Here is a 25,660-nt window from a genome sequence, read left to right as displayed (position 1 = left end):
ACCAATAAACAAAAGAAATATCTGTAACATGATTTTCATGTTTCTAAAACCTTGATCAGGTACATTTGACACTAAAATGATTGAAAAGACCATGATATGAAATATTTCATGGAATATAAACCAACAATCTTCTGTCTCTGTAGTTTCATTGGCAGTAATACCACAACTCTTTTAAAAAGAGGTCAAAATTGTCTTAAATGGATTTTGTGGAATGTTGTACATGTATTTGACAATTTTTGTTAAAATGTTACTTATGGTTAAACTTTGACAAACACATTTGTTGACTTATGCATGTAATATGAAAAGGAAAACCCCAAAAGAGTATTAGATGTTTCCTTTAGCATCAATTTAAATACAATTTTTTGTTGTGTCCCTTGCCGGTTTGATAATAACCAATGTCTTGAGAAATCTGAGATTGTATTATTTTTTTAAAAATGTTAAATGAAAAATTCAATAAATCCACTTTAAAGAATTTCATTCATATTTTTTTTCTCTGTTGTCTAGTTGTTGCAGAATATAAATTTTTCAAAAAACTTCCAAAAATTTGATTTCACTCTACTTTTATTTTATACAGCAATCTCAAAACGTTACACAACTTTTTATGTTTTTTTGTTGTTGTCATAACAACAATATCAATAGAATGTTCTATCTTCTAAACGTCACTCTTCTTGAAGTTGTCTTCATCTGAAAAAAAAAAATTACATTCATACATTTAAAAACTTAATTTGATTTATTCCCATATACTGTAAGTTGTTAGTTTTAAAAATAATGACATATCCTCAGTGACTTTTAAACATGCTTTTCTGTCTCATTTTGGTCTCTTGTGGAGAGTTGTCTCATTGGCAATAATACCACATCTACTTTTTTATATTTGTCTCGTTTTAATATAACAACATATTTGAATAAAACTGGAAAGTATTTTATAAATATAAATATTGATTTTGCTATCAGTAAATTAAAACCAAATTAAACATTATTGTTATACACATATGTATGTTGACCAGTTTACAAACTGTTGATTCCTATATTTTGGCATTGTACAAGATCATGTCCTTATCCTATGATTAATGGCAGTCTATTCTCTAGACTCTAAATCAATTAGATGTTTACTGATTGATATTTAAGTCTTAGACACATGATTTTGGGTTTTACATTTGGCATGAGTTTTGCTAATTTTTAAATTCTTCTTCAATGGTCTCTGGTGGAGAGTAATGACTCATTCTAATGCAACAACGTTTGTAACGTTCATTTTGATTGGATAGCGCCACTTTCTTACATGGCATCAATTGACAATTGATGCTATCGGACGTACGCGCAAGCGCAGACGGCAAATAACAGATTTTAAATACACGTTTTAACGTTGTTTGCTGTCAGTTTCATTAGAATGGAGATAACAATATTGTATTTTAAGCTCCGACGGCATCAATTTGGGATTTGATGGTCGCAAATACCCGTTTACTGTCTCCGCTAACGCGTCGCCAGTAAACTTAATTTGCGACCATCAAATCCCCAATTGATGCCGTCGGAGCTTAAAATACAATACAGTTATCTCCTAATTGGCAATCATACCACATCTTCTTATTTTTATATTAAACTTTAATATATGTAGCTAAAAATTGGAAGCAATTAATATTTGTAATAAAAACAATCTTGCAATACAAAATGTAACCACAACTGATCTTTTTACTTACAAAGTCGAGCAGTTTTTAAAGTGTTATAACCATAAGAATTAAGTTGAAACTTTTCATTCATTTATTTATAGGTAACCCATGAAACTTTAACAACTGCAATGTGTTTGGAAGAGCAAGGATTAAAACATTTTTTTTTTTTTTAAATCTCTCTCCAAATATTACATAAATATAAATATATTTATACACATACCTACTTTTTTTGCCTACAGAAGTCCTTTCTATGAAAATATCCTTTGGTTTTGCTTGGCTTTCCAGAAACTCCTGTAACATAAATGAAATAAAATTAAGTTTTGAATTAATTTTTTATTAGATGTCATTTTGTACTAATTATGAACATGGTAAAGGTACAAATAGTTTCAATGCACTCTCAATGACAGTGTTTTTCCATACAGGGTTACAGCTAATTTTCTAATGCATGTAGAGCAAAACTTTGGTTAGCTTGCTTGCTTTGTTTGTATATTGTACAATCATATTAGGATAACACCCAATTGAATTCAAATATAATATATACAGGTTTAACTATGCCTATATATATATTGTTTAAAGATGTCAATCTTATTCACAAAGCTTGTATAAACAATTATACAAACAAAGCAAGCAAGCCAACCAAAGTTTTACTTTGCAAGCATAAGGAAATCAGCTGTAATACATGCCGGATCATGATGTTCCATCCTTTTAGACATCTCTAAATAAAACACTAGATTCACTATAAATATTTGGTTTATCAAAATGTCAGATTTGTCCATTTTCATAAATTTTTTTTTTTTTATCTCCATGGGACACAGATGATGCCCCCTCTTGCATAGGTATGTTATAATAAGGGAAATAACTCCAGAACAGTAAAAGTGACCTACCCAAATTTGTACTTGATCTGCATTTAGTTGATATTATCAGGGTGTGCAAGTTTCATAATATTTGGTTAAATAATTTTACCCCATGTCAGATTTGCTCTAAATGCTTTGTTTTCAGCGATATACATTTTTTGTAAGCCAAAATCTATATTTTACCCCAATGTTCAATTTTCCATACAAGGGGGTTAAATTGCCATAGCTGTATTTTGACCTGATGGTCAATTTTCCATGAGGTTAAAAATACCAGGGGCCACCTTGCAATTGTATGTGTTTCTTTTTTTTTCCGCTGTGTATTTACTAATGTTGATTCATTGATATATACCATGTATAGTATACTCCTTATAAGTTATCAGTTGTTTATCTATTGCATTAGATCTTTTTTAATAAATTCTCCTTACTATTTGTAACAGCAGTGAATCCCAAACTCTGTCTCACCAACAAGTCTCAGACAAAAAGCAATTCAGACAGAAAGAACTTTCAAGATGTTTTAGTTGAATGTATAGTAGAAAAGTTCAAATTTCAGTTTGGCAAAGACTGTAACAGCAAAGTTACCTTAATATATAGTAATAAAGTTTCAGCATAAATAATGTATTGAAAGCAAGTTGTCTTACAAAGTACATATATATTCAATACAGTAAGTCTGACAAAGAGCAAAAAACAACGGAAGGCCACGAATTGTTTTGAACACAGCAAAAAAATCTTGCACCATACAAAAAATATACTTACCATTGCTGAATTGTACTTGAAACATTTACTAGGCGTCTTCCCTTGCCATTTTCTTCACCATTTGTGAAATTTTTTAAACATCCATGTACATGTACCTTCCTGACATACTAGGGGAGGTCAAATTTGATAACTAGCCTATAGGATAAAAAGAAATCCATTTCATAAAAATTTTACAGAAACTATTTTCATATTACTTTACAATTACAGACACATGTATTCATGTGAAAGCCAAAATGAAGATGATAGATATAAGAAGATGTGGTATGAGTGCCAATGAGACAACTCTTCATCCAAGTCACAATTTATAAAACATGTAAAAGTAAAACCATTAAAGGTCAAAGTACAGTCTTCAACATAGAGCTTTGGCTCACAATGCACAGCAAGCTATAAATGGCCCAAAAAATTACTACTAGAGTAAAACCATCCAATGAGAATTGCTGCAAGCATTTTTGAGTTATTGTCCAAAACTGGAAAACCCCCTTTATTTAATGAATAAAACCCCATGCCATAACTCTGAAATGTAAAGTGTAAAATTTTATAATTCTAAAGGGAGCTTCCATCAAAGCTATAAACAATTCACAAAAGTTTCACGAGAACAGCTGCTGAAAGTATTTTTGAGTTATTGTCCGAAAACTGGAAAAATTCCCCATCTTTTTATGAATAAAATCCGGTAAATCAAAAACCCAATATCTAAAATTATAAAAATTGTAAGGGATCTCATGTCAACAGATATAAACAATTCACCAAAATTTCTTGCAAGAAAAAGAAAACATTCTGGAGATATTGACTGAAAACTGGAAAATCACCCTTTTTTTATGAATATAAAACCTGGTAACTCAGAAATTTAAAATTTATAAAAATTGAAAAGGAGTTCATGTCAATAGATATAAAAAATACACCAAAATTTCTTGCAAGTAGGAGAAAACATTCTTGAGTTATTGACTAAAAACAGGAAAATCACTTTTTTTTTATGAACAACCCTGTTACTCAGAAACTTAAAATCTAAACCTTATAAAAAATGAAAGGCAGCTCATGTCAATAGATATAAACAATTCACCGAAGTTTTATGAAAGCATTTATGAGTTAATGTCCAACATGTTGACCATGGACAGACAGACAACGTTATACCATAATACATATGTACTCACATATAAATGGGCGTATAAAAAGAAGAAACGAGAAAAACTTATGAACTTAGTTACTACATGAACAAACAAAAACTACTAAACATCAGATTCCTGACTAAGGACAGGTGACACACAATTGCAGGGGGTTTAAACTTTTAAATGGTACCAAACCTTCACCCTTATCTGAAACAATAGTGTAACATCACAACATAGAAAGACACACTATAAAATATTAATTGAAATGGCTGATTCGTGTTCATCCTCAACCTTTATATATGTTATGTGTTATCATCAAATACAACTTACTTTTCAATATTTTTAAGAATGAACACCAATGCGGCCACTTTCATTCAAGACAAAAAAACGTCTAAAATTTAACTAAAATTCTAAAATTGTGAAGATTTCAGTAATTTAGCATGACTTAATGATGCTAGTACCTGATATATGTGCGTTGTATTGTTGAAAACAGCCCACATTTATGTAGCAGTAGCATTCTACTTTCCGATGAATAACTAGAAGTTTACATCTAAACAATTTTGTAATATTTTGGGGCCAAAAAGGGGTCTTACTGGACCTAATCCTTTGCATGAGGCAATTGCAAACTAAAGTTAACACTAGGAAACAACAAGAGGCTCTCAAGAGCCTGAATCGCTCACCTGGTAAACAATGCCTTCGGCCATGTTTTGTGACGAAATAGAAAATAAAACACAAACTTTATTTTATACACCCTACTGATCATTCAAATGAAGTTTGGTTGAATTTGGTTGAGTAGTTTTAGAGGAGAAGATTTTTTAAAGTTAGCAAATATGATGAACAAATTGTGAAAAATTGTCATTAAAGGACAATAACCCCTTAAGGGGTCAATTGACAATTTTGGTCATATTAACTTATTTGTAGATCTTACTTTGCTAATAATTTTTCCTGTTTACAGTTTATCTTAATCTATAATAATATTCAAGATAATGACCAAAAACTGCAAAATTTCCTTAAAATTACCAATTAAGTGGCAGCAACCCAACAATGGTTTGTTTGATTCATCTGAAATTTCAGGGCTGATAGATCTTGACCTAATGAACATTTTAACCCCATGTCAGATTTGCTCTAAATGCTTTCGTTTTTGAGATATAAGCCAAAAACTGCATTTGACCCCTATGTTCTATTTAAAGTAAGGGCGGCCATGTTTTTTGACGGATCAAAAATCAAAGCACACACTTTGTGCAGGATAATCTAAGGAACTATCATGCTAAGGTTCATCCAAATCCATTCAGTAGTTTCAGAGGAGAAGATTTTTTAAAGTTAGCAAATATGATGAACAAATTGTGAAAAATTGTCATTAAAGGACATTTACCCCTTAAGGGGTCAATTGACAATTTTGGTCATATTAACCTATTTGTAGATCTTACTTTGCTGATCATTTTTGCTGTTTACAGTTTATCTTCATCTATAATAATATTCAAGATAATGACAAAAAACTGCAAAATTTCCTTAAAATTACCAATTAAGTGGCAGCAACCCAACAATGGTTTGTTTGATTCATCTGAAAATTTCTGGGCTGATAGATCTTGACCTAATGAACATTTTTACCCCCATGTCAGATTTGCTCTAAATGCTTCCGTTTTTGAGATATAAGCCAAAAACTGCATTTGACCCCTATGTTCTATTTTAAGTAACGGCGGCCATGTTTTTTGACGGATCAAAAATCGAAGCACACACTTTGTGCAGGATAATCTAAGGAACAATAATTTTAAGTTTCATTCAAATCCATTCAGTAGTTTCAGAGGAGAAGATGTTTGAAAAATTGTTAACGACAACAGACGACGATGGACGCCAAGTGATGAGAAAAGCTCACATGGCCTTTTAGGCCAGGTGAGCTAAAAATTGGATCATCATCCAATGTAATACTGAAAGATGGACCAACAGTCCCTTAAATTTTTAATGCCTACATAACATGCATAAGGCAGTCTGCATAATGTCTCAGTGGCAATTATTTCAGATAACAATTCATGTCAATCAAATAATAAAACTAAGAAGTGTATATTATACTGAACTCACTCATATATTGGTTGAGGGAATATGCTATATATTTTGAACAGTTGTATTAATATTTTATATACATTTTTGTATTAAAACAAACCATAGTATAATGATAACCAGATGCTCCGCAGGGCGCAGCTTTATAAGACAGCAGAGGTTGAACCCTGAACGGTTGGGGCAAGTATGGACACAACATTCAAGCTGGATTCAGCTCTAAATTTGGATTGTGATTAAATAGTTGACACATCATAGGTTTCTGACACAGAATGAATGTGGTCTAATGAACTTAAAATTTTTGTTTTGCCTTTGAGCAATTCACTATGCTGTTGAATATCAATCCTCTCAAAAAAATGTTTGAAGAAATTTTCTTTTTATTTATGAAATCTGAAATGAGAAAAATTGACCCCCCCTCCCCCAATTTTTTTTTCCACATTTCCCTTTCCCTTATTCCAAAACTGATCTCAATTCAAATTTCTAATGGAGTTTGCAACAATAACTACTCATTTAAATACATCATAAAATATTAAAATGTAAAAAAAGTGCTTGTTATCACTGAATGGTAATTATATATATATAAAGATTGTTTTAATTTATCAGTTGGTAGTAAAAGTGAATATACATTGTATATAATATTGTGCAATTAGATATTTCTTGCTATTGCGCAATACTGTGCAATTGAAAATACTTGCTATTGCACAATACTGTGCAATTGAAGATTTCTTGCTATTGCGCAATACTGTGCAATTGAAAATTTCTTGCTATTACACAATACTGTGCATTTGAAGATTTCTTGCTATTGCTGAATACTGTGCAATTGAAAATTTCTTGCTATTGCGCAATATTGTGCAATTAGATATTTCTTGCTATTGCGCAATACTGTGCAATTGAAAATACTTGCTATTGCACAATACTGTGCAATTGAAGATTTCTTGCTATTGCGCAATACTGTGCAATTGAAAATTTCTTGCTATTACACAATACTGTGCATTTGAAGATTTCTTGCTATTGCTGAATACTGTGCAATTGAAAATTTCTTGCTATTGCGCAATATTGTGCAATTAGATATTTCTTGCTATTGTGCAATACTGTGCAATTGAAAATACTTGCTATTGCACAATACTGTGCAATTGAAGATTTCTTGCTATTGCGCAATACTGTGCAATTGAAAATTTCTTGCTTTTACACAATACTGTGCATTTGAAGATTTCTTGCTATTGCTGAATACTGTGCAATTGAAAATTTCTTGCTATTGCACAATACTTAATACATGTATAATAATTTTGGATCCTGATTTGGACCAACTTGAAAACTGGGCCCATAATCAAAAATCTAAGTACATGTTTAGAATCAGCATATCAAAGAAGCCAAAGAATTTAATTTTTGTTAAAATCAAACTTAGTTTAATTTTGGACCCTTTGGACTTTAATGTACAGACCAATTTGAAAACGGGACCAAAAATTAAGAATCTACATACACAGTTAGATTTGGCATATCAAAGAACCCCATTTATTCAATTTTTGATGAAATCAAACAAAGTTTAATTTTGGACTCTTTGGGCCCCTTTTTCCTAAACTGTTGGGACCAAAACTCCCAAAATCAATCCCAACCTTCCTTTTATGGTCATAAACCTTGTGTTTAAATTTCATAGATTTCTATTTACTTACATGTATACTAAAGTTATGGTGCAAAAACCAAGAAAAATGCTTATTTGGGCCCCTTTTTGGCCCCTAATTCCTACACTGCTGGGATCTCAACTCCCAAAATCAATCCCAACTTTCCTGTTGTGTTTATAAACCTTGTGTTTAAATTTCATTGATTTCTATTTACTTATACTAAAGTTATTGCGCGAAAACCAAGAATAATGATTATTTGGGCCCTTTTTTGGCCCCTTATTCCTAAACTGTTGGAACCAAAACTCCCAAAATCAATCCCATCCTTCCTGTTGTAGTCATAAACCTTGTGTCAAAATTTCATAGATTTCTATTTACTTAAACTAAAGTTATAGTGCGAAAACCAAGAAAATGCTTATTTGGGCCCTTTTTGGCCCCTAATTCCTAAAATGTTCGGACCAAAACTCCCAAAATCAATCCCAACCTTTCTTTTGTGGTCATAAACCTTGTGTTAAAATTTCATAGATTTCCATTCACTTAAAATTACTAAAGTTAGAGTGCGAAAACTAAAAGTATTCGGATGACGACGCCAACGTGATACCAATATACGACCAAATTTTTTTTAATTTTTGTGGTCGTTTAAAAAGTGATTGTACCAAGTGCTACAATATTATATATTATTGCAGTGAGGTTAAAATCCCTGTCATTTATTCATCATCCACACAGTTACTAATCGGAGAATTTTTTTTTTTCTATCATACCGGTATACATGTTCATGTTACAAAATGTATGATATTTTTCTAAGACCATCCACCAGAACTTGCAGTCGTCCTATAAAAATAGGAGATGTGATATGATTGCCAATGACACAGAAATTAACAACCATAGCCACCATACAGCGTTCAACAATGAGCATTGTCCACTCTGGACCAACTATATTTCTTATAGTTTATATAAACTATTCTTATCTATTATTGAGTATTTTTAAAAAGAGTTTTCCTAAACAACTTCCTATCGTGATGCTTCTTAAAATTTGATGGGTAATCTTTAGATCCGATTTTATGTAATGGGACAATAAATATTTTAGCCCATATTTCAGGAAATTTTCCTGTTGTTAATACATTCATTGACATTGTTAAACATGTTAAATATCTTTAGTTTTTCTTTACAAAACATTTAAGCAGATATGATTGGCTGCGCTTGAGCATCTCATTTATTATGGAGTCAAAGCTGCTTAATCTATTGTTTTTTAGTAGGCCAGACGAGCTTTTACTACCAATAGCGATTTAATAAAAAAATGACAAAATGTCATTGAATTTCTTGAATTCCAAATTTTTAAAAAGTTTAAAGAAGAAATTTTTAACTGCACAATATTGCGCAATTGATATGCAAGATCTTGACATTTGCTTAGTGTCAGAAACTCATATTACATGTCAAAAATTTGATCAGAATCCAAATTCAGAGCTGTATCAAGCTTGAATGTTGTGTCAATACTCATGATACTAGCCCCAACTATTCATGGTTCACCCTCAGCGGGTCGTAGAAAGCTGCTCCCTGCAGAGCACCTGGTTCTGTAATTTTATAATCCAATTTTCTGAAAATTTTAATTTGATATGACATTCTTAAATAAGATTCCTTAAAGCCCATGATTTATGAATGTGTTCTAAGACACCAGTCACCCCAGATTGAGAAACCAGACCAGGATATTCATTTTATGCCAGGTCACTTGTTTTCACAGTCCTATAGTCTGGTGTTATGTATTGTTAGCATACCTGCCAACTGTCACTATTTGTGGGAGATTTCCCCCATGAACAAAATGATGAAGGCTCCAAAAAATAATTTTGAAAGATCAATTTTGTCCATAATTTTTAACAAAACAATTAATTTTAAAATGGTCGTAGGCTTGTTAAAGTAAGGAGAAGCCAAAAAACAACTTTAAAATGTATTTGAAGGCCCCATTGAAGGTTTTGTAGGACAACATTGTTTTACACTATAGCCATCTTGCACGTAAAACCCCCATGGGCATTTTGAAAATTTGGCAGGTATGTCTTAGTACAAATGTATTACTTATACAGTTATAGTTCCGTAACTCTTTCTCCCGAGACCGCCACCTGCCTTGTTTTTATTCTTGTCAGGACTTTGATCTTGCCAGACTTCCAAACCCTATTGGACTCTTTGTCCCTAGCTAGGAACTATAAGTATGATGTCACTCATTGGGTTCAGGAAAGTTTACTAATAGGATTTGAATTGAGAGGACGCTCATCCTATGGCTCCCACTTTAGGGACTGTTACAATAACATTAACAAGTAGACTAGCGGCAGCCCCTCTGTATATTTATGGTATTGTATATAACTTATATTCAACCATATATATATGTCTTTTAAATAAACATCTTATTGTTTACGTGCTTTGATAGTTTATCTCAGAACTTGGGAAGACAACAGGAATATTACGAAGCCAGTGTTAACTTCACTCCGGTTTTACTCGCTACCAAAAAATGTAGTTATCAAAGAGACATATACATTTCAATGGTTATAAATTTAAACAGATAAAAGAGGGACGAAAGATACCAGAGGGACAGTCAAACTCATAAATCGAAAATAAACTGACAACGCCATGGCTAAAAATGAAAAGTACAAACAATAGTTCCCACGACACAACATAGGAAACTATATAAAGAATAAACAACACAAACCCCACCAAAAACAAGGGGTGATCTCAGGTGCTCCGGAAGTGTTAGTCCAAATAATTATGACGTCTTGAAAGGCTATTATATTTTTTTTCTTTGACGCCTTACTTCGTCAAAGAAAAAAAAAATTATAATAGCCTTTCAAGATTTCACAATTATTTGGACTACAGAAGTGTAAGCATAAATGGTCATCTGGTTCTACTTTACGGTCTAACTTTAGTTCGTGCATATCTTTATAATTTACTCAAACTGGATAAATCACAGAAGATTGATTCGAGTGAAACTCTACTGTGATATTCAAGTTTGGTATATGTTTACCCCGTTATTGATAGGATTTCAAACTCCTGAGTCCTGTGGATAAATAAATCAGTTTTGGAAATGGCATTTAAAAATCCTTCGTGAAATGTTAATCGAATAAAATATTAAAGTTGAATTCTTACCCATCTTGTCTTTAGTGTCTCCCTAGATTGAAGATATCCTACATTGTCCTAGCTGCATCTCATATGATAAAATTTGCGTTTTGCTAGCTTCACGAATCATGATGTCAATATCAGTGTCGTCTGTCTGAACGCTCGTTTCCGGGTGAACCGTACGGGCTAATATTAAACCAAAGGCGAAGCATTAAAAATTCCATTTACACGGCATTAAATGATTGAAATCCATGCGTAGATTTATAAGTAATAAAAACAAGTAAACATGATTAATAATTGTATGTAACCGATTGGACCTTAAAAAAAATATATGAATGTGGATTCCGTAATTTCCTCTGAGTCTCCATGCCAGTGTAATGGTATTTCCCGCGGTTATTTTTGTACAACTTATAAACAAAATACGGTATGACTATCACTTGCCACTATGTACCTAACAGAATGAACAATTTTGCAAAGACTCACTCAGTGTAAGTATATCGATACGGTGAATTAATTAACATGAAAAAACTCAGTAATTTCTAAATAATTTTACTGGACACAAAACACACGGGCACCGTAATTGTAATTCGTCACCTTATTTAAAAAGTCAAATCGGCACCTTTTTTCACGACATTTCTGCATTTGATTTGTTAACTGTCACCTGATATTAAAAACGGTTTTCATCTTTAATTTGAAAGTAATTATTGGTTCTCTTCTCTGCTGCAGTATTATAGATGAGGATAAAAAGAAGAGAAAACAATTAAATTTTATCATTGATTTTTTTTTTGATAATCTGCCTTTCCTGATTTTCCTGATCTTTTCAGTGGTGGATCCATAACTTTTTCTAGGGGGGGCGCTGACTGACCTAACGGGGGCCTGCTCCAGTCATGCTCCAATGATTCCCTATATAATCAACCAAATTTTTCCCACAAAAAAGGGGGGGGGCAACCTCCCCCCCCCCCTTGGATCTGTCTATGCTTTTACCTGTATACTTGAAAACAATAAATACTATTGTTTGCTAGTATTGTGCAGTTGTCATGAAATAAAAGTTCATTATAATAATAAATATAGGTTCCAGTAGGAACATGCAGATCTATTGTGGCTCCATTGATTGTTTATACAGAGAGCACACAAGATCATGTAAATTTGGTTAAATGTCCAATAGTAGATGGAGAAACAGCACTGTATATAAATAGAGCACCTAGATTCTACCTGTGAAAATATGGTTCCTTTTTCAAAGGAGGTTTAAGGATCAGTTCAATTATATTAGATACTAAGATAGTTTATAAAACAATTATGCATCGGTTGATCCTGGGGGACCGGGCCCCCCCCCCCTTTCGTGGAAAAAATTTGTTTGATTATATAGGGAATCATTGAAGCATGACTGAAGCGGGCCCCCCTTAGGTCAGTCAGCGGGCCCCCCCTTAGGAAAAGTTCTGGATCCGCCACTGTTATGGGAGTCTTCAACAGTTCACTTGCAAAACATAATATTAATTTTGGGTATGGACTTAACTACTGCGGGTTACCTGAATTAACAAGGGGCGGATTTGACTTGTTATGCCATATTAACTATCAAAGGTGGCTTAGGTGCCCATTTGACCAGGTTTCAAAACATGGCAAAATGACTAGAATTCAGACACAGTGTTAAACAAATTAAGATATATACATTTTTGTGTTGGAATGCACACTACACTGGCAGCTTTATTAACTAAGCTACATTAGATTGTAACTTGAGTTGTATTCCTTGTGACTAATTATACATGTGTTAAAAATAATAAATAATACAATTTTGAATAATAATATTGAAAATAAGGAGATCAATGTAGTATGATTGCCTATGAGATTACTATCTACTAATGTTTATATGAACTGAATTTAAGCATCTATATAGGACACCTTAATACCTTTAACAATGAACAAAGCTCATACTGTCAGCTACAAAAAATGTATAACAGGCCATCAAGGCTTGACATGACAAAATGTAAAATGATTTGCTAAAATAAATCAAATATGGCAGACTGCATCAAACAACAACTAAATTTCATCCGGACTTGGAACAGGCATAAATAGAATGTTGTGACTGTTGTGTAACAGCACAAAAGAGGAACAAAGTGGTGAAATCGGTTAGAAATTGTTTTGATTCATTGAATTGGTACAAAGCTAAAAAATTCTAACATGAAGACAAACAATCAAAACTTAATAGTACTTTCAGTTATTGAAAGCTCATTAAAAGCTAATAAAAACTCAAACATTATATATAAACCATGTTTTCCCGTACACATATATATATGTATAGATGTAATTATCAGAGAAATTCGTTTTACAATTTTTGTTTAACATGTTTAATTATCTATAACTGATATATTTTTTATTAAAGTTTCCAAGCAAGTCAATACATGCAATAACAAAAAACTTTTTGGACAGAAGACACTGTTTAAAAAACGTGACCAAAGAAAAGAAAAGGAAATGTACTTGTTATCGACACTGGAGAAAAAATGGACTCTTCAGGTAAGAAGTTTTATTCTGCAATAACTTTTGTTTAATTGTTAATCTGTTTTTGAATAAAAGAATGTGTAACGTATATTTTAGTGGGACAGCATCCCAACAAACAATAAATCTGAAGAGATATCAAGCGGTAAATATTTTGCTTACTGAAAGTTAATACCAAATGTGCCATGCTATAAATTATTCTTCATCTGAAGAAGGTATGAATATATGCAACAGGAATTTTACAGAAAAAATCTGTCCTTTATTATGTCTATATGCTAGCCGCAAATTTTTCACTGCATTTGCATATCTAGTTAGGTTAGTACTTTTTCATCTTTTTAAAATTTTGTTTTGCAAAACAACACATTGCAGGGATAAAGTAAATGCAACAAGTTTTCATTTTATCCAGTTTTTTTTCATGTTTGCACATTCTCTTTCCCATACAATGTTTTGGTGAAGTTAAATAATAGTAGTTTGTACACATGTTGCCACTTGGAAATATAAATGATATGGAAAATAGCATTGTGAGCTCTCTCAAGCCTATGTGAGTTGTAGGATTTTAGAAATTTTCATCATTTGTTCATAAGTAGGAGGCCACTGACTGCCTAAGAGGGTGCCCGCTCCGGTCATGCTTCAGTGATTTCCTATATAATCAACCAAATTTTTACCTGGCCCCACTCTAAATCCACCTTTGCTAAGACCAGTTAAATAATCAGCTTTGGTCAATTATGCATTGAAATTCTGTTAAAAAGGAAGGTGTTTGACTTTTTCTAGTTTAAAAATTAAGTGCTAAAAAACTATTTTTACAGGAATTAATAGTTCCCCCTTAAAATGGAAAGTATAATGAAAATTGCATTGTCAATCTCAATCCTATTGTTCAACTTCATGTTTGTTTTTATAATTTTTTTATCAAATTCAAAGGTTAGTTTGGCAAGCCAAAGTCATGGATGAGTTCAATAAATGTTGCAGATTAGCTTTTTTTGCAGGAGTTAAGCTGCTTTAGAAAACTGTATTTGTTACTTATTTCAAGTATAATAACTTGTTGATTTTGCGCATTTTTTTCATAAGAATGTTCAGTATATATTTGCCTTTCGTGAACTTTTAACTTTCAGTTACATTCAGTTCTTGTGAAATTCAACATCTCTTATATAAACATCACAAATGTCTTTTTACTTAATCACCTTTTTTATGTTTACAGAAGAAATTGTCACACGGAAATGTAATGGGCAAATTAAAAAGGAGAAGTAACTCTGCTAGGAAGCAGTTCCAGTCATTTGTAGCAACAGGACTGTGACGAATAGAACTTTAATATAAACTGAATCAAAATATAGAATTTACCAAACTTGTGTCAGATAATACTCTCATGCTTCTATTGGAGGACATCAATGATGAGAAGTAAAGGAAAAGACAATAAATGACAGCATATCAAATATCACAATGTATATTTAGTCAGTTAACACAATAATTCATCTACATACATTACAGCATTTCATTTTAACCATGTGTAAATTTTGTCTATTCAAGCTTAACAAAATGCTTTGAAATTAAAATATTAAATATTTTAGGCAGACATGTTTTTGTAATTTTCATTTATTTTTCAAACTTTTCAAGGTATTACATTCTTCAGTGGCGGATCCAGCCAAAAGCCCATTTTTCAAAGGGGTTTCCCAACCAAGGATAAAGGAGGGGTTCCAATCATGTCTTTCATTTATAAATTGTTAATTTCCACTACAAAACTAAAATAAATAAGCCAAAGATAAAAAATCAGTCATAAAAAAAATATAATTTTGAAATTCATGTAAAACGCATGTAAAACATGTATTTTACATGAGTTTGTATTTACACATGTTTTACACATGTGAAATATTTCATGCGTTTTGTAACGCATATTTAATATATGTTTTTGCACGCCTGTTATACGCATGTTGTAAAAAACATGCATTAAACGCACAAAAAACATACGTTTTACACACGTTTTCTTTACCATGCGTGAAACATGCGTGGCACTTTTTGCTGTATAGTCGCTTTAATCTGTTAATATTCTATTGCAATTGTGAAATTGTTGCGATCGGATCTTGCTGCACTTAACTTCTAACATTTTGTTTAATTGTTATGTCGCTTTTTGCAAGTACATTTATTATTAACAATGTGTTTATCGTAATGAGAATTACCTAAAGATTGGCATTTCAAATTTGTATCTTCAATTGACATTTTTTGTTATGGCATATGATCGTTCAAAAGAAAGTTAAACTTGTAAATTATTGCAGAAATGAACATAGGGATACACAAAATGGCAGAACAACAGCAAAAAAAGCATTGTCAAAATTAGATTTTCAATGTTTTGGTATAAATGTGTGTTTGTTTGTTTATTTGTTTTTGGTGGAGTGTATACAATGTTGAATATTATTTTGGTTACCATAATTTTTCGAATAACACGACATTCGTTTTTCAAACTAGGGAATTATAAAAGATAAATAATAAAATACTTTTAAATCATTATAAAATCTTACTGATAACTTTACTATTGTTTTTAGTAAAAAAAAATATCGGTACATGCAGACAGTTCGTTGTCTGCAGTTACTTACTCATTGTTTTCTTAATCACTTTACTTGACCATGCTAACAGTCAATATTTTATGCTTGAAACATTTGATACAGCTGTAACATGCTTAAGGTTTATGACCCGTTCTATCAGTCACGGGGGGGGGGGGGGGGGGGGGGGGGGGGGGGGGGGGGGGACTGGGTACTTAAACAAGTATTTTTTTAAGTTACTTATATAGGTATTTTTTTATTTGAAAAATAATTAAATTACTTAATAGAGTTATTTGAAATTTCAATAGAAGCATGGAATAAATGTAGTTTTCATGAATTTTTATATCATTTTATATCATAAAATAAAGATTTTTTTTCGATTAGAGAGGAGTATAGAGATAAAGGGTTACTTTGGAAATAATGACAAAATTATACATGTAACTTGATTAAGTTATATATTTTTATTTTTTTTTGGTTTAGAAATCATATAAAACTTCAACTCTGAACGAATTCACAAGTAAAAATCTATTTATATCAGTGTACATTCAAGATTTTGGATGAAAATGAGTACCTTAGCCGTATTTAGCACAACCTTTTGGAATTTTGGATCCTCAATGCTCTTCAACTTAATACTTGTTTGGCTTGATAAATATTTTGATATGAACGTCACCGATGAGTCTTATGTAGACGAACATTATTATCCTGTTACCTTTGATAACTATTTAATAGTCCCAAGAAGACCAACATATGACCAAGAGGCGTCGATATGAAATATAAGTGCGTTTAAAGTTAATTAGTGTTTCAGAAGGATTAGATTTTATATTTAATGGGGAAAATAACCAGATGACTGTGAATATTTGTTAAAGCTAGTAAAATATGTATTATCGGACACCTGTAAAAACAATATTCAGAAAAGTTACTTATATAAGTAATATTTGAATAAGCCTCGTTTTCAACATTACTTGAATAGGCAATTTTAATTGTAACTTGTTTAAGTAATGCCCCTGACTGTCTGTGGCCTATCAATTATGAACTTTTCAAACTGCAATAGTATCAAAACAGCAAAGATAATCAATAATAGAGATGGACCATTTTGTACATTTACCAAGGGGAAACTTCGTGCAACGCATAATTATTTATAGCTTGAACGCATTTAATGGAAAAGGGGAATTTGGTGAAAATAAAATCAAGAATTTTGTAGAAAATCCACAGAATTTAATACAGAAATTTTTGTAATAAAATTTGAAGCATAGTTTACTCCCTTAATTTTCTATGATCAGCTAGCGTTTATTGTTAACAAAACTTCCTAAACAACCTTTTAATTCCTAAACACCTCGTGCTGAGTCACTAACGTCAATCGCACCCTAGAAGGTGTACTTAAATTGGTCCATATTTATATTTATTTTAACCAATATCTTAATTTATAAACTTGTTTTAAGGAAACTATTGCTAGCACTGTATGCAATTATCCCTTATCTTTTACGTATCGAATATCCAAATATGAGAATACTAGTACAAGGGGAAATGCTGTGGATTTTCTATAAAATTCCGCATTGTTTAGCATTGAAGCAACAAAAGGGTACATAATCCTTAATTATTACACCAAAAATATTGTATCATCAGATACTATATTAGTAAGTCTCTTGTTGACTTCCTATGTTTATGTTTAAATTTGATAAAATAATTTTAAATGGCATATTTTCCCTTTACCATATATTATAGAAAAGTTTAAGTGCTGACTATATCTGTTTGTTGAACATTGTAAACAAGGCAGCAGACATGTTATTACTGCTATCAATGACCATTGTTATGTTGAGTGAAGCAGTCATGGTATTACTGTTATTAGAGTCCATTGTTCTGTTGAGTGTTTCAGCACAACGTAAGCTTATAATGATATTAGTTTAATGACAAAAAAGTGTGTTCACCTATTCAGAATAAACATATGTACATAGATATAGGAAGATGGGGTATGAGTACCAATGAGACAACTCTCAACCCAAGTAACAATTTATATAAAAAGTAAACCATAAAGGTCAAGGTACGGTCGTCAACATGGAGCCTTGGCTCACTACGAACAGCAAGCTATACAAGCCCCAAAAAAATACTAGTGTAAAACCATTCAAATGGGGAAACCAACGGTCTAATCTATATAAAAACGAGAACGAGAAACACGTATGAACTACATAAACATAGGACATCCACTGTACACCAGATTCCTGTGCAGACATTGTTTACAGACAACATATAGATAACAAACAATACGGGTGTAAGATGTACGAGAACATTTAGAAACAAGCAGTATTGGAATTTTTACCGTATTTCTATTATATAGAATGAACGAATCAAGTAAATATAAAAGACTGGCAAGGAATCACACTTTTTTAAAGTCCTTTCAGACCAAATTAAACGAAACTACGTCAAAATGCTTGATGTATGTCCCTTTATTATCATTATAACGTAATGAATGTTATCAACGGTAGTGTCGTTAAGGACAGTGTTCAATCGTCACCTGAATATTGATAGAAGGTTTGAAAGCGCCAGTGATATTATTTCAACGAACTGTTAATATTTGAAATGAAATGTAGTCTGTGAATTTTAATATTTATATATATGTATATATATATATATATATATATATATGTTCCTGTTTGTCTGGGTTAAATGGATGCTAATATTTCATGTCTTGAATTTCGGCAACATCAGTTTACAAATGGTTAAATTTCATCAACTACTTAACCCTTACCATGCTGAGGCCGTCATATAACGGAATCACCAAACCACCGTTATGTGGCTCAAATTGGTCCCCATACTTTTATGAGTGAACTGTATGATGCCTATTTCGAAAATTGTGCATGTTCCCTCAACATGAGGCTATATATTGCCATGCTTCTCGTGTATCAATTCCATTTTTAACTCGTATATACATTTGGAAAATATAAATAAGATAAAACATGGTTTCCTGGAGGGGCTGACTTCCCTTCGGTGTCTTACACAGAAGGTTCAGAGGCTGAACACTTGCTAAAAAGTGCAAAACCGCAGGCATTTAACTATTGATCGTTATAGTTATTGAAATACATACAGGAAACGACTACTTTCGGTTTCAAGTCTAGTTGAAGTAAAAAATCGGTAAAAATTGTGAAACTCCGTATAGTTGGTCCAAATGACCTTCTTTAGACTGATGAACCAAGATCAGATACACTCCTACCTGACAACTGTTGAAATCAATTTGTTAACTTGGGTCCACCATACATGCAGACTACATATGTATACCTATAACAGCATCCCTGGGTCTTCTGGGTCACGAAATAGGCAGACAAATAGTCAAAACTGACGATTTGTGCACCTGATGACTAATTTTGGGCAAATTCCCACCAGCGCCATGACTAAAATAGAAAAAAAGACAAACAGACAAATAATACTACAAACAACACAGCATAAAAAACTAAGGACTAAGCAACACGAATCCTACCTAAACACTTGGGTTCTCTCAGGTTCTCCGAAGGGTAAGCAGATCCTGCTCCACATGTGGTACCCGCCGTGATGTTCATGTTTTAAAAAAACCGGTAAATTCTCTAATTCGGTTGGTTATACTCGTAAAAAGGGAACGGGATTGTATCAACAAGATAAGGAACATATCCTATATCATCTGTGAAACGGATATTTGTAATGGTCAACTAATTCGTAATGGCGTCCGTAAAATTTACGAAGGGATGATTTCAACATCACCATTTGGAATTCTTGATTCAATAGCTTCATGGTAAGCGGCAACCCTATATTTTCTATGGAAATACAAGCCCGGGAATATCGTATGTGCGTATTAACTGGGAGATATATACTCTGGATGCAGACGCTGCTGGAATCCTGCTACATTGAAATCGAGATTTCACGATTGGTTTTGTCTTCAACCGACCAACATAGCAATTGCCAGATGAACTTACGTAAGTGGTCATGATCAACATTAGTTAGGTCTGTATTCAGGAAGGGTATCATTAGTTATATTGAATTGATAGCGAATTTGTCTGTAAAGTTAATGTTTATAAAGTGGAATCTTTTAAAAGTTAGAACAAGTAACGTGTTTCTACCCTAGGTATAATAAACTCATCATAGATACCAGGACTACATTATATATATACGCCAGACGCGCGTTTCGTCTACAAAAGGCTCATCAGTGACGCTCGAATCCAAAAAAGTAAAAAAAAATAAAGCCAAATAAAGTACGAAGTTGAAGAGCATTGAGATCCAAAATTCCTAAAAGTGTTGCCAAATACAGCTAAGGTAATCTATGCCTGAGGTAGAAAAGCCTTAGTATTTCAAAAAAATCAAAATTGTGTTAACAGTTAATTTATAAATATAACAATAGCAATGATAATTCATGTCAGCTCAAAAAGTGCTGACTACTGGGCTTGTGATACCCTCGGGGAAATAAATTTCCTCCAGCAGTGGCATCGACCTAGTGGTTATAAATAAACTCATCATAGATACCAGGACTACATTTTATATATACGCCAGACGTTTTACGTTGCCTTTGAATTATTTGGCACATTATTTTGCAAATTTCGGGTTAGGATTCTAGCACCACTGTTAAGGCCTAAAATGGCAAATGAAAACAAAATCAAAAGCCTGGTATAACAAATACGTATTATGACAAATCATGGCTTTTAATATTATTTTGTTTTTTTCATCGATATTTTTTTATCTACTGGAGAAACATGAAATATTGACTAATATGTATTTTTTTTATATTTACTGCGTTTTTTGTAGATAACCTAACACCGTTTGGCAAAGCTACTCAAAGTTCTTCATACCTAACTGCTCCTGTAAATGCCATAAATCCACCTATAGCAAATACATTTTCCTTTCCGTATTGTTCCCTTTCACAAACTGAGACAACAGCAGCTTGGTGGATGTTTCAATTCTCTTTTGGAACTGCATACATTACAGATATAACTATCTATTACCGAGAAAACTGTAAGTAAAACAAAAAAATCAAAAGGTATATATGTCGTGTACAAGTTGCGATTTTGTACAGGTTATACTTAATTACAACTTACAACTCCCGTTAGCGCCATGTGTCGCAAAGGGCGCGAATGGAAGCCTTCCATCTGAGTCTGTCTGCTGCTGCTTGTTGTGCTTCTCCCCATGTTCTCCATCCAAATTCTGTTCTTTCCTTATCTACCATTCGTCTCCAAGTTTCTTTTGGTTTTCCTACATTTCTCTTTCCTGGTGGTGTCCATGTCAAGGCGATTCTACAATCATTCCATGGGTCCATCCTCAGGATGTGACCTATCCAACTCCATCTCCTGATCTTAATGGTGTTGGTTATGCTGCACATGTTGGCTTTTTGTAGCAGTTCTGCGTTGGATATCATAGTTGGCCAAAATATCTTAAAGACAGGTTATAACATATACAAAATTTTTGTACATGTTATAATTTGTACAATGCCAAAATACAAGTTATAACATGTACAAAAATACCTCAAACATGTTATAACATGTACAAAATATTGCTTAAAATTGGTTTTAACTTGTATAAAATTTAAAATAAAAACACTTTTCTATTATTACAACACATGCCATTAACCTCAATAATATTTTCATCATTTTTTTGTTATTGTCCATTCATGTTAGTGTGATACCTGTTTGATACAGTTAATGACCAGATAAATAGTTTTTATAGTCATCTAGACTTTTGAAATACATATGTAGCCAATAAACTTTATTCGGTATTCTTACCTGGTATTCAGAAGAAGACTTAGAAGCAATATTTGAAGCAAATTCTGTATCCAATAATACTGATAGTGAAGACACCTTTACCTAGACATTGAAATTGAAACTGACAAAACAATGATAGAGACGGACATTATTTCTGACACAAACACTGAAAGTGGCAGTGAATTGAATGGTCATGATTCAGCAGACAACACTGAGCAAACAATTGAGCTAGAAATAGAAACAATGGTAATTGAATGACGTGATGTTAACACTGGTTGATGAGGAAGTATCAGCATGACATCTACAGGTAAACTTCCTCGAAAGAGAGCGCTTTCTGGTGGTGATATTCCTGCTGTCAATACCAGTGAAGGTTTGTCAGAAATTACAAATATTGACATCAAGCGTGCACGAAAGAGGGCTCTTTCTGGCCAGCAGGTACACTTGACTATCCCTCTGGTATCTTTCGTCCCTCTTTTACAAGCTGATGCCTTGGCAAAACTCAAAAACTAGGTTAACTGTTTTCTCCCAAGGTGATAACGTTATCATTCCTATTCCGTCCATTGATATGGATCCTGCTGATGAGAAAAACATAACAGGCATGGTGACGAATGTGAATGAACATGGCGGCTTTAAAATTGAAACTAAATACTTAGTTGGACAAGTAGAAACCAGGTCAAATGCAACTTTAAATGTGTCTGAAGTCCCAATGAGTGATATTAGTATGAGAGAGATGGTGTGTTAGATATCATTAAGTGGAGTACAAAGTTTTGTGCATTGTCAGTGTAAGAAAGGCAGTTGTAAGTCTGGTAGGTGTAAGCGTAGAAGAATGAAAGTTTTCTGCAACTAAAAGTGTCACTGTCTCTGTCTTGTAGCAACAAGTAAAAAAACTTGTTTCTAAAATGTATGAAAATGAAGTATTTTGTGCATGCTGTAAATAATGCACCTTCTTTTGCATTTGATTATTGTTCTTTATTATTTAATAAATTTCAATCATGAATGTATATTCTGCTTTATTATTATTTTTAAATTTTGTACAGGTTAAAACAATTTTTAAACAATATTATGTGCATGTTATAATATTACGAGGTACTTTTGTACATGTTATAACATGTATTTTGGCATTGTACAAATTATAACATGTACAATATTTTTATACATGTTATAACCTGTACAAAATTGCAACTTGTACACGACATATATATCATCTTAATATTTTAATCTATTTAAATGTAAAGACTTAGCAACACGAACCTTAATTCAAAAGCTATCAATCATTTGATTAATGACTTATATTCGGATTAAGAAATGGCTTACCATGTCTTTCCTTAACTTTAACAGAACATGACCGAAAAGGAAATTGTCATACTTTAAAGCCATTTTTAACAGATTGAAATTTGACAATGAACATGTTAAAAAGATTGATCGAATATATTTGAGATACTTTTGTGTTGCTTGAAATTCCTGACAGAATCATTACTCAATACTTTTAAAGCATCCCCGTTTATTATGTTGCGGTTGCTCCAACCAAAATGTTCAGAAACGTACTGTGTTAATTTCTATTTGTTCTCTTTTTATTCGCCTTTCTTGATTTACAATTATGACTCATCATATCATTATTTAAGTGAACAGAAAATAATTGCCAACCTACATGATGGTACTCGTTAACTTAAGGTATTTAATTAACATGCCTACGGTTGCAAGAGTTTCTCGCTGCATTGACGACCCATTGGTGGCCTTTGGCTCTATGGTCGGGTTGTTGTCGCTTTGACACATTCCCCATTTCCTTTCTCAATTTTATTTAAGAATGAATGTCAATTAGGTGCAATTTCATTTTGTTTAATAAATTAAGTCTGAATCTGTGATTGTTATAATTATGATGTCGTGTTCGTTATTGTCATGTTAATATGCTTTTAAATCTTTACTCTTTGTTTTGTTCACGCATCTTTTGTCAATATAATGGAATTGGATGAAACTGTGATACAAGTGAGAGGGTTAGCTAGCTATCAAACCAGGTTCAATTCACCATGTTCTACACGAGAAAAATCCTTGTACCTAGTCTGGAATATGACAGTTGTTATCCATTTGTTTGGTGTGTTTGGGCTTTTGATGTTGCCTTTTGATTAGGGACTTTCAGTTTTGAATTTTCCTCGAAGTTCAGTATTTATGTGATTTTACTTATTACAAAGCATGTTTTGTCAAATAAAAACAAATATTTATGATTTTTTAGCGTTCCTCATTGAATTGAATCTAGACTTGTAGAACAACGCGTTGGACATTACAGTTTATAAAGAGTAATTGTCATTTATTATTGTGTTCAAGGTGGATTAGCCACTGTTTAAAACCAATTTCTTTCCTCAAGTTGCAAACCTTGTGATGTTTTGATTTATCTACTCACCCTGTTAATCATCCTATGCCAATTTGGTCCTTATTTACCATGTTCTAATTTCTAAACTTCGAATGCAAATATTTTATCACAAAACACAGGATTTACAAGATGTACTAGATAACCAAGACATGACTTACACATGTGCACAGCCCTCATTCTTTAAAATAAGAATACAAATCAATAGTTTAACTTGTCTTTGCAATAACTTATATAAATGTTTATAAAATAGAATGTTGACCATTCAGTCATTAGCTACCGTATACTAATACTAATGTGGTTTGAATTACAGATGCGGATCGCATGGATGGGTTTAAGTTATATGTGACCAATACATCAACCATTCCACCTGATGGTTATCTTTGCTATGAGGATCCTGATCCAGGTTTGCCAGACATCACACAAACTATTCCGTGTAATCAACTTGGACAATATGTCATTTATTTTGATGATAAAGGATCAAAACAGAGATCAGAGGGACCAATAGTTGAACTGTGTTATGTTGCAATTAATGGTGCGTTAAGTGTTATTGTGTAAGATTTTTTTCATTTTCATTATACCAGCTTCAATCTTAATATTCCAAGGGCTAAATCTTGAATCTTCTAGAATCTTAGATTTTATCTTATATACAAAAGTTCAACAAAATGATACATCAAACACACTATTTTGAACACAACATTAAATATTATAATTGATTTTTTTAAACTTTATTTAAAAAACCCAGATAAGAAACATAACTAACAGATCACTAAAACACAAACAGTCGCAAAGGAATACAAATGACAAAGAGTGCGATATTCTTCAAATAATAACTTCATTCATATTAAACGGAGCATACATTGCATGCATCTTGCATAATGTTTAAACACATGTGTTTGGGTAATGGACCTTCAATCATTGCTGATCGACTGATCAGTTACAATGATAACCGAAGATACTAATTCGAGGAATAGTATTGCTTATACTTTTTTTCTATTGCAGATGAAACAATACTCATTCGAAATTCACAAATCTAATAATACAAAAGGTGTTTAAATTTAAAAAAAAGGAACTTATATACGTTTAGTTGAAATTGAAAGTTTTGTCTGCTTCAATAAAGGCAACAGTAGTATACCGCTGTTCGAAAGGCTACAGGACATTTTAAGAAAAAATCAAGTCTGTAAAATTTTAAAAATGCAAAAATTGTTTTCGTAGTTGATTATGTTCGCAACTTTCAAATGCAGACAAATGAAGACGTTACAGGTCACGGGCAATGTATATGTACATTTGTACTATGAACTCTAAATTCAAGTCGATGCCTACATATAAATATAGTTGATAATGGTTTATTGCTGACAATCAACTAAATACAACGAGTAATCGAAATACAATAAGGTGAAATAATCCCTTCGTCTCAATTTAATTGACCGT

General features: G+C 32.3%; 2 long non-coding RNA genes across 6 annotated transcripts; one reads left to right on the top strand and one right to left on the bottom strand.

Moving 5' to 3' along the window:
* Positions 1–543: 543 nt before the first annotated feature.
* Positions 544–11,313, bottom strand: LOC139488995 (uncharacterized). 5 transcript variants are annotated; one of them, XR_011656131.1, is made up of 4 exons: positions 11,047–11,065; positions 3,269–3,403; positions 1,882–1,952; positions 544–684 (listed from the first exon to the last, which is right to left on the bottom strand). It is a non-coding gene; the product is annotated as an uncharacterized lncRNA (long non-coding RNA). The 5 variants fall into 5 exon arrangements; XR_011656132.1 differs by lacking the exon at positions 11,047–11,065 and adding an exon at positions 10,404–10,422; XR_011656130.1 differs by lacking the exon at positions 11,047–11,065 and adding an exon at positions 9,712–9,730.
* Positions 11,314–11,386: 73 nt separating this feature from the next.
* On the top strand, positions 11,387–15,195 carry LOC139488996 (uncharacterized). The gene is made up of 3 exons (XR_011656133.1): positions 11,387–11,626; positions 13,516–13,646; positions 14,824–15,195. It is a non-coding gene; the product is annotated as an uncharacterized lncRNA (long non-coding RNA).
* The last annotated feature ends 10,465 nt before the right edge of the window (positions 15,196–25,660 follow it).

Source organism: Mytilus edulis, chromosome 9 (genome assembly GCF_963676685.1).
Source record: "Mytilus edulis chromosome 9, xbMytEdul2.2, whole genome shotgun sequence".
Classification (NCBI taxonomy): Eukaryota; Metazoa; Mollusca; class Bivalvia; order Mytilida; family Mytilidae; genus Mytilus; species Mytilus edulis.
The sequence above is the reverse complement of the archived record's forward strand: the minus strand, read 5'-3'. Positions and strand labels throughout refer to the sequence as shown.